This window comes from Festucalex cinctus, chromosome 10 (genome assembly GCF_051991245.1).
Source record: "Festucalex cinctus isolate MCC-2025b chromosome 10, RoL_Fcin_1.0, whole genome shotgun sequence".
Classification (NCBI taxonomy): Eukaryota; Metazoa; Chordata; class Actinopteri; order Syngnathiformes; family Syngnathidae; genus Festucalex; species Festucalex cinctus.
The window spans coordinates 4,686,773-4,695,012 of NC_135420.1; the positions used below are offsets into that span (position 1 = coordinate 4,686,773).

The 8,240-nt window shown below is 42.2% G+C and overlaps 1 long non-coding RNA gene across 2 annotated transcripts; it reads left to right on the plus strand.

The window, feature by feature from the left end:
- The first annotated feature begins 2,938 nt into the window (after window positions 1–2,938).
- On the plus strand, window positions 2,939–7,494 carry LOC144027055 (uncharacterized). 2 transcript variants are annotated; one of them, XR_013285362.1, is made up of 5 exons: window positions 2,939–3,085; window positions 3,204–3,239; window positions 3,310–3,360; window positions 3,435–3,679; window positions 3,921–7,494. It is a non-coding gene; the product is annotated as an uncharacterized LOC144027055 (long non-coding RNA). The 2 variants fall into 2 exon arrangements; XR_013285361.1 differs by lacking the exon at window positions 3,204–3,239 and having other exon boundaries at window positions 2,970–3,085; window positions 3,294–3,360.
- The last annotated feature ends 746 nt before the right edge of the window (window positions 7,495–8,240 follow it).

Below are 8,240 nucleotides of genomic sequence, written 5' to 3' on the forward strand. Positions count from 1 at the left end.
ATCAGATGGCGACGTGTTCATGCGGCTTCTTGGAGAATTCCTCAGCCTGACCACGCCTACATTTGAAGCTACTTCTACCAAGCATGGGGTCGAGCACCACATCGAGATCGTGGGCCCGCCGGTTCACGCTAAGGCCCGACGCCTCAACCCTGATATATTGGCCACAGCTAAGTCCGAATTCGCCAACATGGAACGCCTTGGCATAATTCGTCGTTCGGACAGCCCGTGGGCTTCGCCTCTCCATATGGTTCCGAAGTCGGACGGCGGGTGGCGACAGTGTGGAGACTATCGCCGCCTCAATGATGGCACGACGCACGATCGCTATCCGGTCCCGCACATACAGGACTGCCCACCTGGCACGTGCGAAGGTGTTTTCTAAGGTGGACTTGGTACGGGGCTATCACCAAGTTCCGGTACACCCCGCCGATGTGCCTAAGACTGCTGTGATAACACCTTTCCGACTGTTCGAGTTTCTCAGGATGCCATTCGGCCTTAAAAACGCGGCCCAGTCTTTTCAGCGTCTCATGGACTCTGTTCTCCGGGACATGCCGTTCCTCTTCGTCTACTTGGATGACATCCTAGTGGCCAGCTCCTCCATCGGGGAACACCTTTCACACCTCTGGCAGCTTTTCTCCAAGCTCAGCCAGGCTGGACTGATTATTAACCGAGCTAAATGTGTCTTTGGTGTGCCCTCCATCCAATTCCTCGGCCACCTCATCAACGAGGACGGCGCCACCCCGCTCCCGGCAAAAGTGGAAGCTGTTGCCGCTTTTCCTCGACCCCGGACGGCCCAGGGTCTCCGCGAGTTCCTCGGGATGGTGACTTTTTACCACAGGTTCATCCGCCACGCTGCCCATGTGATGCACCCGCTTTACGACGCACTTAAGGGTGTGGCTCCTAACCGTGCGGTCTACTGGACGGATGTGAGAGTCAAGGCTTTTGAAGAGACGAAAACCGCGCTGTCCCGAGCGGCCTTGTTGGCCCACCCGCGCTTGGATGCCCTGATCGCCCTCACTACTGACGCTTCCGATTTTGCCGTCGGGGCCGTTTTGGAGCAGCGCGTCGAAGGTGTGTGGCAACCGGGAGGAATGTATCTTGTGGTGAGAATGGGCTATCGCGAGATGCTGTGACTATCGCGAGACCGGTAGCGAGATTGGAAAAATCTAACATGGCGGCGCCCTGCTGCTAAAATAGAATTAGCTCTATATTTCTAATTATACCCGAATTTAATGACTAGATAAATTTGATTTTTTCTTTTCTAAGAAAGATCTGAAATATTATCCAGTGTGGACGACCTCGAACGTTTTATTGACGATTATTTTTATAGCGCGATGGATGATCTGCTGGCGAGTCGTGACAATCCCTCGAAAAAAAGGAAAAATGACTCGTCAACAGATACGGATGATTTAGTAACCGCTGACGTATCGGTGAGTATGCTGGATTCCATAAATAAAAAACTTGACGTCCTCTGTCTTATCCGCGAGGACGTCAAAGAATTAAAGGTAAGTTTGGAATTCGTTAGCCAACAGGTAAGCGATCTCCAACGAAATAATTCCGAGCTACGCTCCTCTCTCGTAGCTGTTACAGCCGAGTTGGAGACGATTAAAAAGGAGAATAAAATGCTAAAGGAAATGAAAATATTAGAGGCCAGCAGTTGTCAAAATTTGATGGATGACCAATCAGAAGCTGTTATTTTGAATTAAGCCCCGCCCCCTTCCTGCCCCCATCCAATCAGAAGCCGTTATCTTGAACTAAACCCCGCCCCCTTCCGCCTTCTCAACCAATCAGAAGTCGTTATTTTGAATTAAGCCCCACCCCTCCCCGCCCCCTAACCAATCAGAAGCCGGGGGACAGCACCTGTCAAAATTTGACAGGTACCCCCGCCCCCCATCCAATCAGAAGCAGTTATTTTGAATTAATCCCCGCCCCCTTCCCGCCCCCCTAACCAATCAGAAGCCGGGGCAGCACCTGTCAAAATTTGACAGGTCCACCGCCCCCCTCCCCTCACCCCCCGCCCCTCACCCCCTAACCAATCAGAAGCCGTGGCAGCACCTGTCAAAATTTGACAGGTCCCCCGCCCCCCTCCCCTCACCCGCTATCCCAGCCCTCCACCCTATTCACCACCTCATCCCCGCACCCCCCACCCCAGCCCTCCACGTGTACGGTTACGGCGTGTTTCCGGTAGATAATGTCTTGTCCCCCTCCGCTATTCAAAATCGTGACAGGAACGACGGATAATGTCGTGTCTATAATCTAGATAGTCCACCATCTGCTAATCAAAATCGTGGTTAGTCGTTATCGTCCTGTCAAAAAACTTTTCGTCAAACTGACAGCTCTCACTCGAGTCGTGTCACAGGAAGCGCCCCCCTACCCCTGATAGCTCTCCTTCGCATCGTGGCTCTCACTTGAGTCGTGCAGGAAGCGCCCCCCACCCCTGATAGCTCTCCCTCAAGTCGTGGCTCTCACTCGAGTCGTGCAGGAAGCGCCCCCACCCCCCTCTATCGTGTATGTGTGTGCGTGCATGTAAAATAGTGTGAGGCTCTCTTAATCGAACGAAAGTGTTGTGAATATTTAAAAAAATGTAATCCATTTGCTTCATGTTTTTAAAATAAATAAAAGAAACTTACCGGTGTTTCCGGATGTGAAGTTGAGTCTCGTCTCCTTTGGGTTTCTTTTAAAAAAAATAAAGGATATTGTAGGTTGGGGTTGGTTTCTAACTGAAGTAGGTGGAGGGGAAATACAAACGAAAAAATAAAACGATTATTCGTGCGTATAGGTCGTTATTTAGACAATTTCTGAACCGCCTGCACGATCGTCGCTTGAAGACGTCTGATATTGTAACAAAAGTTAAAAGTGGCGGAGAGGACTGACCGTCTCTCCCGCGGTGAACGGCGCCATCTAATGGTCAAAGGATGTTACTGCATATGATTAAGGGAGGGGGGGAGTGAGGGGCTACTCATTGTCCCTTCCATAAATATCGCGTATTCCCCATAGTACGTCATCAGATCTTTCTCTCGGATTTACTAAGAAGTTCTTCTTCTTTTGGGTCTCTGAAAAACAAAACCGGCGTTCAAGATGGTGAAAGGTAATGATCTTTTTTTATTATTATTATTGTTTTAATTGTATAGATGATATAAAACTATATTTCTATTGCATGAATGTGGATATGCAGATATTATAAAACTATATTTTGTATTTTACAGATACTATTACAACGACCGCGGAAGTTTATGATGCTCGTGAGTTTACCACATTTTAATTATCTGTAATATTCTTCTTAACTTTTAATATAGGAAATTGTTTTATAAGGTCCTCAACAGTTCGACTTTAGCGATGAGGATTTTACACACGAGGATTACGGTAATAATCTGCGTTTAGTCTAAAATATCATTACTATATTTAATTTTAACGTATAACTTGTTTTTATTTTTTAGAATCTATAACAGAGACCGAAAATTACAGTCGTATCCTATACTCTGGGGTAATCCAACGGCAGAGGTCGCTGTTTTGGCTGACGAGGACTCACGGACGATCGCTGACGGAAGAGAAGAAGAAGAAGCGGGATCTGTTTCCGGAACCGGAGTTACCGTCCGCGACGTTAACGTGAGGGAGGTCGCTCCCAAACCCATCGATTCTGGCCACGCCAGGATAAATATTGGCAGATACGCGACAACGAGCGGTAAGCGGTTAATATTTATTATTATTATTATTATTAAAGAGAATCATATAATGAAATAAAGCACCGCCGGTTATTGTTATCGTAGATACAAGGTGCAGGGTAACGGCTGATGTTTTGAAAAACTACAGTACCCATAATGCGTAGCGACCAGATTGTTTTGTTTTACTTTTTAAAATTGTTTAAAGTTTTTGAGGTAAAAGTATTATATTTATAATGATGAAATGAATATACGAATGTGTAGACAGTGAAGGGATCTCCGCCGAGGACGCTGAACACGACGTTGACTCGACGACGGAGGGACGGAGAAGCGACCGGAGCGTGGCCGGTGACCCCGACGCTGACTCGTCGGCCGGGGGAAGGAGAAGAAGGAGGCGGACGAACCTGACGAGAGGAACCGTCGGAGGCAGATGCCGGCCAGGGTGCAGGTTTTATGAAGGCGATTGTGTTCGTGAGCGCATAGTAGCGGTTAAACGGATTACTCGTTTAGAAACGACTATGCGTATTTTACATTCTATTATCAATAATTTGTAGTTTGATGTTTTTTATTTTAAAGCCTTGCAATGGAACGCTATCACATGTCTGAGACGGGTAATGTACCGCCTGAATTGGAAGAAATTGTAAATCAGATAAATGATCCCTTTGCGTCTATAAGACAAATTGATGATTTTGAAGACTTTTTCAGCCCCCAAGAAGCGGCGCTAGCTAGACTTAACCATGCAAATTCAAACGGAGGTGAAAATCAAGAAGTACAGGCACATATTATATCTGATAACGATGTAGCTAGTATATCTGATGAAATATCGCTCCCAACCGTTTTGGCATTTGGGGACGGATTGGGGTTAGACGAATCAATACATCCGCTGCTACCTGGGCAATACATAAACGAACCAGCGCATTCGCACCATCATGTGCCTCACCTAGATGAAATACAACAAACAACAACAACACACAGATGATTTGCTACATTCATATGAAATACAACATGTTGCGCAATACATAAACGAATCAGCGCATTCGCACCATCAGGTGCCTCACATAGATGAAATACAACATCAACAACATAAAGACGACTTACTACATTCAGATGCAACACAATATGCGGCGGAATTAGCCGCATCACACACAGATGATTTACTACATTCAAATGAAATACAACATGCTGTGCAATACATAAACGAATCAGCGCATTCGCACCATCAGGTGCCTCACATAGATGAAATACAACAACAACAACAACACATAGATGATTTACTACATTCACAACCACCTACGCTATGCGTAGACGATAATCAGGCAACAGATTGCTCATTAGACGCAGATGTACAGGAGGGGGCGGGAGGTATTATTAGAACGAGGAGACTCGTTTTTAACAATACCGAATTCCGTAAACGTCTATATACACCTGCGTACGGCAAGCCCCTCGATTTTGCGACTTTTTATACAAATATAGGAAATAATGTAAACGAGCTAATCGAAGAGGTAACTAGATCAACACGCCCCGGTGATATCGTACAAGTAGAATTAATTAGCGGTGATAGGAGCGCTAACTGTTATCTACGCCTTACCGACGATCGAAATATTTTATCCGAAGAGGTTGATAATTTATTGGAACGTATAGCTCAATCTAATGCAGAGATTTTGGCTTGCGACGACATCCAAATGGTAGTACAAGTTGTCCCGGATATGAGAGGAGGAGGAGGGGTCAGACGTAAACTACAGTTAACTACAAACGCAGAAATTTTGAGAAAGAAACGACAATGTTTGTATATAACCAACAACGAAAATAACAAACTATGTTTTGCTCTAGCACTAGCCTACTTGCTCGACGGGTCGTTAACGACGGCTCAGGCTATACAAAGGGCCGCGCATTTACAAAAAAGCGTCGGGCTAAGCTGTCAAACGCCCGTCAGTCTGAGAGACGTGCACAGATTCGAGACCTTCATCAATCGAAAAATCGTAATTCTGTATAGAAACGATGATTGTAGGCCCTTGTCTTTTTTTGAAACGCAATATCCTAAATCAGAGGATGCTCTGTTTTTGTTATTGCTGAACGAGCATTATTATGGAATAAAAAGGGTCGAACGTTTTGTTGGACAGAGTTACTTCTGCCGACACTGCTACAAGGGACACTCAGACTGGCGACGTCATAATTGCAAGGGACGATGCGGGGTGTGTCTTAACCCTTTATGTAAACAACTGCCGCTAAAATTCGTTTATTGTCCCGATTGTAACAGAAAGTGTCTAAATGATGAATGCTATGCTAAACATAAAGAAAGCGTTCGGACGAACGAGAGTAATTGCGACCTCTGGAAAAAATGTCGCAATTGCGGTCTCTCTTACTACAAATCAAAACACGCGTGCATGCAGCCCCGTTGTGTTATTTGTAAACAGGTGCTGCCGCACACGATGCTTAATCCTCATCGTTGTTACATGCAACCCTTAAAAAAGGAACAGGTGTGTAAACAAATAATCTACTACGATTTTGAAACTTGCGTGGAGGCGGACGGTAACCATAAAGCATATCTGGTTTGCGCAAAATTAAACGATCTTGAAAAAGAATGGTTTGGGGGAGATTGCGTGGAGCGATTTATCGAATACTTCAGAAACCCACGTTTTAAGGGGGCTACCTTCATAGCCCACAATGCAAGAGCCTTTGATTCATACATCTTAATTAACAAGATGATCTACATGGGGGTTAAACCCGAAATTATTATGCAGGGCAGTAAAATCATCTGTTTCACAGATACCGACTATAATATGAGGTATATCGATTCGATATCTTTTCTTACCATGTGTTGAATTGAGTAGATTGAGCAGGGTCAGATGAAACGTCATATCATGTAAAATGAGATAACAAATTAATGGGCTAGACTCAATTCTTAGTTAGAGACCAATAGGTGTCTATAGGACTGATAATTAAACTTTGGCCTCTGGGTGTAGTTCCTCAAAGTAACCACCAGATGCCGCCAAACCTGTACAACTAAGCCACCCACTCAGCATTGCCCGGACATTCCATATAAGATACAAATTGAGTGTAAATAAATGATATCCTGAATTAAATAATAATACACAAGACAATTAATCTATATTCGACAATTGTTAACCTGATTTTTGGATCAATGTTTGTAGCACATTGAAAGCCAACTATGAAGTTTTGCTGTCTTTTCTTTTCTCTTTTATTTTTATAAGTGATACTGTCTTTTATCGCTGATAATATTGCTGTAACTGCATTGAAAAGATTATCTGTATGTATTGTTTGATTTAACAAAGATATATACAAGATGTGCAACAGAGAACTAGAATTAACCTGTTAAGTTCAAGCTGAGAGAATTTGGGATTTAACATGTCATGTATATATATGTTATTCATGCTTGCTTAATTAATATATCTATGATGTTATTTATTTTAACGTTCATCATTGTCGAATAGAGCTGAAGACCTTGACATATTTTTATGTATGACTCATCATTCAACGTTGTGTATCCATGACACATTTGTAAAGAATGTATGACTTCATCTTCATGGCTCGTCTGTGGAAAATTACAGAAAATGAGTCTCAACGTGCGCTTTGATATTTCTGGAGGCGGAAGGACATTCACGGAAGAAGTCAGTGACGAGGCCCAAGGTGATAAAAAGCCGTCACCAGCTACGATCGTGGTCTTTTCTACCCTGCGATCTGGTCTGGACAGAGTGCATTCTCGAAGAAGGATTATAGCTGCCTGCCTGGGACTTTGGATTTTTTACGAAGGACTGGGATTAAGCCGTGACTGGAATACTTCTTCTCTGATTGGTAATGTACAAATCTTTTAGCAATAATGATGTATAATAGGAAGATATGAATGACTAATCGCATGTTAGGGTAGGGGCCATTTAATACACTCTCATATCTTTAAAATTATTTTTGCCAAAAACATCTTATTGTCAATCAGGTCTTAAGCTTTTTTGAGAAATGATCAATCTTATAAAGCTTATTGTAAAAGGTTATATTATTCTTAATCTCCTGTCTTTATTTTATTTTATTTTATTTTATTTTGATTGATTTAAAGTTTTATCATTAAATGTGATTTGGATGATTTATATTGGTTATCTTTTATTGTCAATAAAATTGTTTAAAAGACAATTTTTGAATCAATCATTTTATTGTTTTGTTTTAATCTTTATTTTATTTATTTTTGGTTTTATTTTATTTTTTTGGACGTTCTATAAGTCCAAATAAAATGATTTAAAAACTAATTGTGATTTAATTAGTTTGTTTGGTTTGTTTTAATTTTTATTTTATTTATTCTTGGACGTTTTATGAGTCCGAGGTCGTTTTATAAGACCTTATTATTTGTTTTTGATTTTATTTTTTATATTTGGACGTTTGATAAGTCCTTATTATTTGTTTCTGATTTTATTTTTATTTTGGACGTTTCATAAGTCCTTGTTATTTGTTTTTGATTTTATTTTTATTTTGGACGTTTCATAAGTCCTTGTTATTTGTTTTTGATTTTATTTTTATATTTGGACGTTTGATAAGTCCTTATTATTTGTTTTTGATTTTATTTTTATATTTGGACGT